Source organism: Hyaena hyaena, unplaced genomic scaffold, assembly GCF_003009895.1.
Source record: "Hyaena hyaena isolate Hyena2069 unplaced genomic scaffold, ASM300989v1 scaffold_1046, whole genome shotgun sequence".
Classification (NCBI taxonomy): Eukaryota; Metazoa; Chordata; class Mammalia; order Carnivora; family Hyaenidae; genus Hyaena; species Hyaena hyaena.
In genome coordinates, this window is record NW_024081683.1 from 400,282 (window position 1) to 411,399 (window position 11,118).

The 11,118-nt window shown below is 38.2% G+C and overlaps 1 non-coding gene across 1 annotated transcript; it reads right to left on the minus strand.

The window, feature by feature from the left end:
- Positions 1-7,231: 7,231 nt before the first annotated feature.
- On the minus strand, positions 7,232-7,356 carry LOC120223831. Its single transcript, XR_005526377.1, has one exon. It is a non-coding gene; the product is annotated as a small nucleolar RNA SNORA31 (small nucleolar RNA).
- Between the last annotated feature and the right edge of the window lie 3,762 nt (positions 7,357-11,118).

The window sequence follows — 11,118 nt, forward strand, 5'->3', positions numbered from 1 at the left end:
ACATGGGGCTCAAACCCATGACCCTGGGATCATGACCTGAGCTGAAATCAAGAGTCAGACACTCAATCCACTCAGCCACCCAGGCTCCATTATACTGTGCTTTTTGGAAAGATGTCAATATGCTTACTCCAGTCCAGAAGAATGAGGATCTACTCCATCTCCTTAAGGAATACCTACGTAAGTTATTTGGAATTCTTCTGTCTCTTCTTGCTCATTTATTTATTTATTGCATTAGTCATTTATTTATGTCAGTATGACTCAGGGATATTTATTTTATACTTTGGGTTATCATCCAATGCTACTTAATTTATTCTGTTGCTCAAATGGTTTCAACTTTGTTCATCAGGAACTCTTTCAGTTGGCTCTTGTGTCCCTTTAACGTACTCCATTATTTTTTTTAAAGCACTTCCTTATTTTCTGCCACTACAAACTGCAAAACACTCCATGCTCATCTTGGATACTTCCTATATTTCCTTTTTAATAAAAAAAAAAAGATACTTGAAAGAGCTATCAAATCAGAGACACTCAGAAATGCTCATTTTACTCCAGCTAAACTATTTAGCTTAATACATATACTTTTTCTTGTGGATATTTTCTTATTCTCTCCATTTTAAACCATTATAATATGAAATCATTGGTAACATCATAAAAATAATATGATAAATCAAATTCAATTAACTTCAGTATTTAGGAAACTTAATGGATCTGATATAGTTTCCTGTTGGCTAAAGGTGAAATCTACCAAGCGACTAGCTTTGAGTGTTTGAAGTAGTCTGTTCCTGATTATTCATACTCTGATCCCCTGTCACTTTTGGCATAAGGCTCCTACTTTCATATATACCTTCGTATGTTTGCCAGGCAAACAGGTAGCCTAGGGCTCTGAGTGGGCTGCAGTATTGGGAGAAATGGCTTCTTCTGCTTGGAGGCATGAAACCATGGGAAATTAAAGTCCTCATTCTGGGAAGAGCCTGGATTAAGATGCTATGTAGGTCACGCCAGTCAGAGTGGCTAAAATGAGCAAATCAGAGAACTCTAGATGCTGGCGAGGATGTGGAGAAACGGGCACCCTCCTGCACTGTTGGTGGGAATGTAAACTGGTGCAGCCCCTCTGGAAAACAGTGTGGAGGTTCCTAAGGAAACTAACAACAGAACTCCCCTATGACCCAGCAATAGCACTGCTAGGAATTTACACAAGGGATACAGAAATGCTGATGCATAGGAGCACATGTACCTCAATGTTCATAGCAGCACTCTCAACAATAGCTAAAACATGGAAAGAGACTAAGTGTCCATCAACAGAAGAATGGATCAAAAAGATGTGGATTATCTATACCATGGAATACTACATGGCAATGAGAAACAATGAAATCTGGCCAAGTGTAGCAACATGGATGGACCTTGAGGGTGTTATGCTGAGTGAAATAAGTCAGGCAGAGAAGGACAATTACCATATGTTTGCACGTATAGGAGGATTAGGAGGAACTTAACAGAGGAACAAGGGGGAGAAGAAGGGAAGAAATGGTGGGGGAAAGGGAGCGAGGCAAACCATGAGAGACTCTTGAATGCTGACAAAAACTGAGGACTGATGGATGTGGGGGGGAGGGAGGATGGGCATGGAGGAGAGCACTTGTGGGGAAGAGCACTGGGTGTTATGTGGAAACTAATTTGACAATAAACTATTTGTAAAAAAAAATTAAAAAAAAAGAAAATAAAGTTTTAAAATTAAAAAAAAAGATGCTATGTAGGACAAAGAATCAAATCTAAAAAGCAAGAATTCATTCTAAATCAAAAGATTGCAGCAAGACAGTGCAGAAAAGAAGGCAGTTCTGGAAGTGATTCCTGGAGATACTCTCAGACCAACAGTGTGAAGGGAAAAAACCTTTTATCAGGTGCTTGATGGCAGGAGATAACTGTTAAAAGAAATAGCCTAGTCCGAGAAGTGGGAGAAAGTGAATGACATCAGACTGGTTTCAGATCTGGCTATTTCTCTTACCAATTATGCGTTGTTGGGAATTCTATATACCCTCTCTGAGTCTCAGCTTTCCCAAATACAAAAATAAAGCAAATACTGATACCTGCCTCATTACATTGTTAAGATAATTAAATGAGATAATATTAAGAATGCTTAACAAATAACTGGACTCTTAAGATTTCATTAAGTTAGCCATTTTTTTATTGTGTGTTATGTAGAGTCCTAAGTCTCTTCCAACTGGCCCTTAGTAAGATATAGCTCACTAAAGGAAATTGAAGGTGCAAAGATACAAAGGAACAGTTAGCTGAGAGTGCTAAGTGGCTTTTAGCATCTCTTACATTTCCTACAACTTAGGTCTTATTTATATGTCTGAACTAAAATGGACATTCCATCATTCTTTAGTTAATTGATCAGTGTAGATAGGTACACTAGTGTAAGTTTTTATGTAGTTATTTATCTTATATATTAGAAAACTTATCTACTTTTAATTTTTAGTTCATATTTTCTTCATTAGAAAGTGTCCTGTATTCTTTATTAGAATGGTACTTTTTAAAGAAAGAAATAGGGATTAAGGTGACATGAAAAATAGTGGTGTGTACAAAGGACATTAAGTTTACTAAGCATTTTCATATAAATTACCTCAAGAGAAGCATCTTGGATACATGAGATCCAATGAGTGAAAGAGTGAAACTTCCTTTTTAGTTCCCTGGCAGCAGCCTAGATACAAAACCCAGAGTTTGATTGTCAATGACCTTAGTATATATAGGGATCCCCTATATATGTGTATGAATGTATATGGAGAGAAAGAGAGGGAAAGATTTATTATAAGCACTTGGCTCACATGATTATGGAGTCTGAGAAGTCGGGACCCAGAAGAGTCATCTTTTACTCTATTTAGGCCTTCAAGAGATTGCATGAGGCCTGCCCACACTGGGGAGGGCAATCTGATTTACTCAGTGTACAGATTCAAATGTTGATTTCATTCAGAAACACCCTCATCACACACTCAGGAATTACGTTTAACCAAATATCTGGGCACCTTGAATAACCATCCAACTCAAGCACCAGCTCTTTCATGCTAGTGTTTTCACCAGGGTTTATTAGCCTCAAATCTCAAGAGGTCAAGGAAACAATCAGTGGCAAGATGGTAAAGTACTACCATTTGTAAAGGAAAAAACAAACTCATAAGCAGTTAACAACTGAAATATCTATGAAGAGATGTGACCCTTCAATGTCCTGCTTTGGTTTAGCCCAACCCTTTTTTATTGTGAGTAGAGAATGTGTCAACCAAGCCAGCTGACCCTTGGTTCACATGTATAGGGTTTTGGACACTATCCTCAATTACCTCCCAGGGAGTTATGGTTGTAAAGTGGGATCCAAGGAACCTTATATAATATGATTTTGGAGTCCAATCAATTAATATCAGTGAGGTCTCACATTTCTTCTAGTTTCATTATCTCACCCACCCCCAGTCCCAGGATCTTTTTGTCTTCTGTTAGCTGGGATAATATGACTCCAGTACGGCTTAAGGACCTTACGATGTCATGCCTATTTTTCTCAGTGACTCCTAAATCTGTATCTCCATCTTGGACATCAATTCTTAGTTCAAGAGTCTATATCCAATATCTGACCGTTTCTTACCACACTTACTATGCGTCATGTAGGTAATGCAGTGATCCTCAATGAAACTGAATTCTTGATTAAGAAGCTTGTAAAGCTGTCATATAAAATTTCAGGCAGTTCCAGAACACAAAAGACAGATACTGCCCAATATTTTCTCTACTTTGGATACTTGAGCTTCTTTTAGAGACAACTGTATTTTTGTTCTGGGGAAAAGCAAGCACAAGTAGTGAATACTTTTAGATATTGTGTTGGACTTACCCTAACGCAAGCCCCTAGTGATCTCCTCTTGGGTGTGCGTGGAGCCTGTGACTTGATTCTAACCAGTAGAATATGGCAAAAGTGATGAGTTAATTATATTTCATTATATATGAGTCTATTTTAGTGGAGTCTGCTGGCCTGGAGGAAATAACTGCCCTATTGTGGGTCACTTATGCAGAGGGTCTCATGGTAGGGAGTGTGAGTGGCCTCTAGAACTAGAGGGGGACTTCCAGCTGATAGCCAGTAGGAAATGGATGTTCAATCCTGGATGCTCAAGTAAAATGAAATCTGCCAACAAGCTGAGAGAGCTAAGAAGTAAATTCCTCACTCAAGCCTCTGGATGAAGATGCAGCCCCACCCATACCTTGATTGCATTGTTGTGAGTCTCTGATGGAAGGACCTAGCTAAGCCATGCTGGACTCGTGATGACACATGAAAGCTGTGTTTGAAGCTGCTAAATTTATGGTAATTTTGTTACCATCAGTGGGAAACCAGTACACACATTTAGCTCTAAAGAAATTTCCTGTCTTATGTTCCTGAGAAGATTTTTTTTTTAAGAACTTTATTCAAGTATGAATACATAGAGAAAAGTGTGCAGATCACAAAAATACAGTTCAGTAAAGTTATGCAAACTGAATACATCAGCACCCAAATCCAGAAACGAAACATTACCAGCCCTCCAAAATCCCTTGAGGAAGATTTGAATGCCAGGAACTAACTGAATTCAGGTGCTTCAGATGGCGAAGTTAAGTGCTGTGTGTATCCATGCTAATTGGGTAAAACTTTTAGTCATCTGTGTCTATGGAGTTTATATCTAGGGAAGATTTTTTATACTGTTTATTTTTAAGAGAGCACAAGTGGGGGAGGGGTGGGGGGGGGAATAGAGGATCTGAAGCAGGCTGACAGCAGTGAGCCCAAACCAGGAGATCATGACCTGAGCTGAAGTTGGGGGCTCTTACCGATTGAGCCACCCAGGTGCCCCAAGGAAGATTTTTTTAAAATAAAGATTTAGATTGCATTGACTCTGAAAGTTGATGTTTGTTTCTAGGAGCTGTATGTGTTTGAGGAGCACTGATTTTAGAGTCTGTGTGCTCTTCCTTCATCCCTGTAATGCTTTATAGCATGCCATCCACTTTCTTAGTCATTAATTCACTGTATTCTCCCAACAGCCCTGCTAATGAGGTTTGTCAGATATTCACCCTGTAAGTGAGCTTCAGTTATTCATTCGTGATTAAATATGCTTGGTCTGAATCTCAAAGTCAGTGCTGATTCCCACGTGGTAAGCAGAGATTTGGTTACTGGTAGGTTTAGGCTGACTGGTTGATGCCCATACTGCGTTATGTTAAATGTTTTGGCTACCACTCTTGTTCTAAGTATACCTAGAATAAAATAATTTCAGTCTGAATGAGTCTGTGAAGATGATGTATTTCACAAGTTTTCGGTGGTGGTCCTCAGATTTCACAGAGGAAATGGTGGTAACTCTGAAGGTGAAATGGGAGATAAAAAAGAGAAGGTTGTAGAGAAAGAGCCCCTCACTCCAATCAGCTTCAACTTGAGCTATTTCAGTCTTGGCTCTTTTAAATATTGGTTTTGGGTAAGTTTTTACATGAGATAAAGGATTCTGTTACTAAAAAAATCGAAAACCACTTATGTATTGCAGCTCTACCATCTTAGAAATTAAGAAATTGAAAGTTACAAAGGTTAAATGACTACAAGAAAAACTACACACAATCATTAGATTGTAGCAAAATCTAGATATGAACTCAGTTTTTTGAATCTCAGACTTTTTCACATGATCCATCTTTGATGCCTAGAGAGCACGGGATAAAGAGCTACTTCAGCCCAATATAAACATAACTTTAATATTGTCTTACTGTGTTTCTATATAATATGTATGCATATTTGAAAATTATTTGTTTATAGTGACCCTTAATCCATGAAGAGTTAATATGGTTTACAACAACAAATTAGGAATTCGTGGGAGGGAAAGAAAGATGGACGTAAAGGCACAAAATACCAGTACTAAGGTCTAGATGGTTGTACAGGTGGGCGATGAGTGGTCTGTGAGCTTGTAGAGGTCAGTGCAGAGGAAACCAATTATGCACAACCTGGACTGAAATGTATGAAATCAAAGACGGGGAAAACACTTTCAAAATCTGGACAAGCAAAAGTAACTGTTCCAGACTGTCTGTCAGCTCTTGCCGTTCTTGATGTGCATAAGGCTTTCTTATTTCCCTTTGCTCTAACTAACATACTCAGGCTCCAAGTGCCTGAACATAATGTGGAGAGTTAAAATAGGAGTGCCTCAATGCCCAAAGTGCTTTACATCTGTCAGTTTAAAAGGAAGCCACAGTATTGCTTTAATGTGTGTGTGAGTGTGTGTGTATGCGCCCGCACACACTTTTATTAAACATATGCTTCCAGCCACATTCCACTGGCAAGATCACAAGTACATAATAGCTACAAGCTGTAAAGAAAAAAAAAAGAGAACTTAACCAGTGTTTTTTAAAATAAGATAAATAAGACCTCCTCAGCTACTTGAAGCATTCATTTACACATTCTTTGAGTGTGCACACTAGCTTTTCTTCTGTCTCTGAGTCTCTATTTATTCACTCCTGCCCAAAGATGAATTTTGCAATTGTACATGGTACAAACATTGGAAATCTGTGTTTACATTTGTGTTTCCAACTGAATATGCTAATGGTGTTTAATCAGCAGTGATGTTGCTTTATATCAATGTTTTGTGCCACGTAGAGCCTCAGTGATAATGTTATGATAACCAAAATTTTTCCCACATCAAAACTTGGAGACTATCCCAGGTTTTTTTGAACAGCCATTTGATTTCAAAATATGATGAAATCCTTTAATCGTCTTCAGGATTATTTCTGTGTTTTCAGGAAGCATTCAGTATCCCCTTGGTTTCAGTAAGGGGTGGTGGCGGGCCTTGAAACAGATTTGCTTTTGCCGCAGTTCAGAGATTTTAGTACCCAAACAAGCTCACCAGCTGTCTAGAGGACCTGTGGGAGGAAGCTCCAAGTTTGGTGCTGCTGTTGGAGGAAATGGCCGCAGGCTGCTTGGAGTGCAGTTTGGGGATACTCTGCGGTGAAACCCAGCAGCACACTGGCCAGAACAACAAGAATCCTGCAGTGGTTGAGTGAGATGGAGATGGGAAATGACAGCTTTTAGTCACAGGTTTACAGAACATATTTCTAATCTTCTAATAATCTAGCTGAAGCATCATAGGGCCCGCACAAGATTTGATGAGTGTCTGACCCTAGGCAAGGAGCTACTCTGCAGATAAAGTATGTACTCTTGGTTTTTTTGGTTGGTTGGGTTTTTTTTGTTTGTTTGTTTTTTGTTTTGTTTTGCTTTTTTTGCAAATATATTCCCTTATTCAATCTGGGCTACGACAAAGAAAGTGCAGAGAGTTTTTTTTTTCTTTGCATCCTAATGCAAAGAAAAAGAACAACAGCAAGTTATTTAAGGTCTATCAGTAAATACAATAAAAGATCATACTCTTGAGTCTTATGACACACACATATCCCTCTCCTCTCAAAAATCCAAACAAAAATAGTGGAAGAATAACAACCTCAACACCCAAACTTCCTTTTATAAAATAGAAGTATTTCTTATTCTTTGTGTATGTTCAAAATTGAGACTTCTTTTTTCTTTCCCTCTTCCCAGTGAGCATGTGAGAACCCTGCTAGTCTCTTTTGACAGTAACATGACATACTTTTTAAGGAATACTGTCATCTGGAAAACAATCCACCCTTTGCATTTTAACCTTGTTAAATTGTATCCAGATTCTCTTTAATGCTGCTTCTCTCACAGGACATAAAACATTTTGGTTCTTAAACACTTATGAGAGGTACACTGCTTGAGTTGTACAGATAGCTTTCATTAGCACTAATGGGAGTTATGCTTCTACACCAGGAGAGAATAGAGCCTGAAGATTTTAAATTATGCTTGATGCAGACCTTCCAGATGGAATAAATTACAAGGGATGCTTAGGGGGAAAAGGTCTAAATATCCCCTAAAGCCATAGTTTAATAGCAAAGCAATACTTCTGAGTAACGGAAGTGGAGTCAACAGTAATGGCTTTGTGCCTATCACCATGCTAAGTAGCTGATATTGACTCTTGAAAATTCTTTATTGGATTAGTACTGCACTTGAATTCCATTATTTTCCAAAGGACTTGAGAGATAGTTCTCTGTCTTGAATAGTCCACTAAAATGGATTCAGTTTGGTTGAGTTTTCAAGGCCATTTATCTTAAATTCAGTAATTTTCCAATTGGCAAGCACAATACCAAGATATTTATTTTTGTTTCTTAATTACCCTTTTTGAAAATAGTGCTCCCTGCATCTTTCTTTTGGGGGCATATCTTTCCCTTTGTTGTGTTAATGAATGTCTACATTTCATTTTGCTTTGAGAACTATTGCCTAGATCTCTGAGATCACTGGAATTGTTTCCTATGTTGTCTATTTTGTGACATATCTCCTATCTTCTTATTTTAAAATTTATCACATTTTCTTTCATTTGAGACTTTTTGCTTTGAGAATTATGAATTCTCTCCCATCCCCAAAATAACTGAAAAATTGGAGAAATTTTTTTTCTATGATCTAAAGAGTCATTTCCTTTATTTCATTTCCTGTGACAGCACTGTCTTCACCTGAATTTTTTCTTTTGTCTTCCAATGGAAATCAAACATGGTTTTTATTTTTATTTATTTATTTATTTATTTAATATTTTTATTTATTTCTAGGAGAGAGAGAGAGAGAGACAGTGTGAGCAGGGGAGGGTCAGAGAGAGAGGGAGATACAGACTCTGAAATAGTCTCCAGGCTCCGAGCTGGCAGTCAGCACAGAGCCCGACGCGGGGCTCGAACCCACGAACCGTGAGATCATGACCTGAGTGAAAGTCGGATGCTTAACCACTAAGCCACCCAGGCACCCCTCAAACATTGTTTTTAACCAATATTGACAGCTTTTATGGATAGGAAAAGGGTAGGGTATAGGAGTAATGAGAGGAAGACAAGATTCCACCCACCAGGATAAGATGAGGTGATTGTCAAAAGACCAAATTGGCTGGTGAATTCATTGTGATTCACATCACCTCAGAGTTGTTCAGTATCCTAGCATTCACAGGACTCACAGAAGTAATGCCAATCGAACTTAAAAGACTGAAGTAGATAACCCAGATAGACAAGTCATGAATATACAATGGAGATATTATTTTCTAGAGTGGGATGGTGGTGCTTGCTATTCAGGACACTTTTTTCACTTTGGAATCAACATAACCAGAAGCCAAAAGAATAACCAGGATGATGTTCAGTAAGCATATAATCAGCATAGAGGAAGAGGAAATAAAGGAAAATAAAGGATATTTCAACCAAGTCAGTTGATACCTAGTGAATCATACCTGCTCTACAATAAGGTATCATATCTGAGGGGATACATTCCCCATATTCCTGATCACTCTCCTCAGGGTAGTCTGGAAACTACCACCAATCTCTAGGATGTTAGTTTTTGGTTTTGTTTTTTTTTTTCCATCTTACCATCCTCCTTTGGTTTATTCAGTCCTTATCTTCTTCATTTTTTAATACTCAGTCTTTCTTTAGACATGGTACAATTCAATTGCAATGGCTCTTGCTAATCAAATTACAATTACTTTGATTTCACTTTTGAGCTGTTCTGAATTCTTTTTTTTAATGTTTATTTATTTATTTTTGAGAGAGAGAGAGAAATGAAAAGAGGGAGATGGGGCAGAGAGAGAGGGAGAAAGAATTCCAAGCAGGCTCTGCACTGTCAGAGCAGAGCCTAACCTGGAGCTCAGACTCACAGACCATGAGATCATGACCTGAGCTAAAATCAAGGTTGGACACTTAACTGACTGCGCCATCCAGGAGCCTGTAAATTCTTGAGATTAGTTAAAATCTATAGTTAGTTAGTGCAACCATCACATATGCATTTTTCTAGTTGAGAGGCATATTTATTTTCTTCAGTTTTAAGTTCATGGAAAGCAAATGCTTCTCTGTTAATCATTGTATACTGCCACACATCTGCATTATGATTCTCAAATAATTTTTTTGAGTACCTGAGATGGATTAGGTACTGTGCTGGTGTTATATGAAGTTGTAAACACAGCCTATTTCTATAGGTGAGGAAACTGAGGGTCACAAGAGGCTAAGGAACTTCCCCCCAAACCTTACAGGTATGCAAGAGTGAGAGCTGGGTTTCACAGCCAGAGCTTTCTGGCTCTTTTCACTGTGTCCCTCAGCCTCCCATACTTTGCTTTTGATGTTTTGTTTGAAATTACTAAAGTAAAAAAATGTCATGAATGGCAGAAGAAGATACTGTTTTACTGTTTTCTTTTTAGGGAAACTAATGTCATCTATTCCCTGAATCTTACATTTGTTTTAATTGTGTTCTTGGATTTGGTTAGTATCCATGTCTGCAATCAAAGAAAATGCAATGTAAAAATTCTGAAAAGATAAGGATGAAAGTCACATATTCCTTTTTTGCTTTTCTTTCTTCTTTCATAGTTTATTGTAGTTGGTTTCCATATACCACGTGAAAGTCACATATTTCTAAGTGCAGTAGGCCAATCTGGAAAGGCTACAAACCATATGATTCTGGAAAAAGCGAAATTATGGAGACAGTAAACTGATCAGTGGTTGCTAGGGGCAAGTGGGGGAGGAAAGGGTGAACAGGCAGAGCAGGAATTTTAGGGCAGTGAAACTATTCTGTATGATAATATGGTGGATGCACGTCATTATACATTTGTCAAAATCTATAGAATGTACAATACCAAGAGTAAACCCTAATGTAAACTATAGACTCTGGATGATTATGATGTGACAATATAGGCTCATCAACTGTGACAAGCATACCGTTCTGGTGAGGATGTTGATAATGGGTGAGGTGTTGTACTTATAGGGACAGGAGGTATATGGGAACTCTCTGTACCTTTTGCTCAATTTTACTGTGAACCTAAAACTGCCCTAAAAATAGAAGTTATTTTTAAAAAGTGCAGTAGAAAGTAGCAAGAGGAAGTGGGTGTTCTTTGGAAATGATGCCTGCTCCCTCTTTGAAGTAGATGTAGCACATTCAGTTACACAATCACTTCTCTACCCTCATGAGCTTCCTTTCTCTTCTTCCACTCACCCATCCTCATCCATTTTCCTCACAAAGCCTTTAGCAGAGAATAAGGCATCTTTGTGTGCATCTGTGTATTGATCTGTACTTGTGGAAAGGAAGGGAAATAT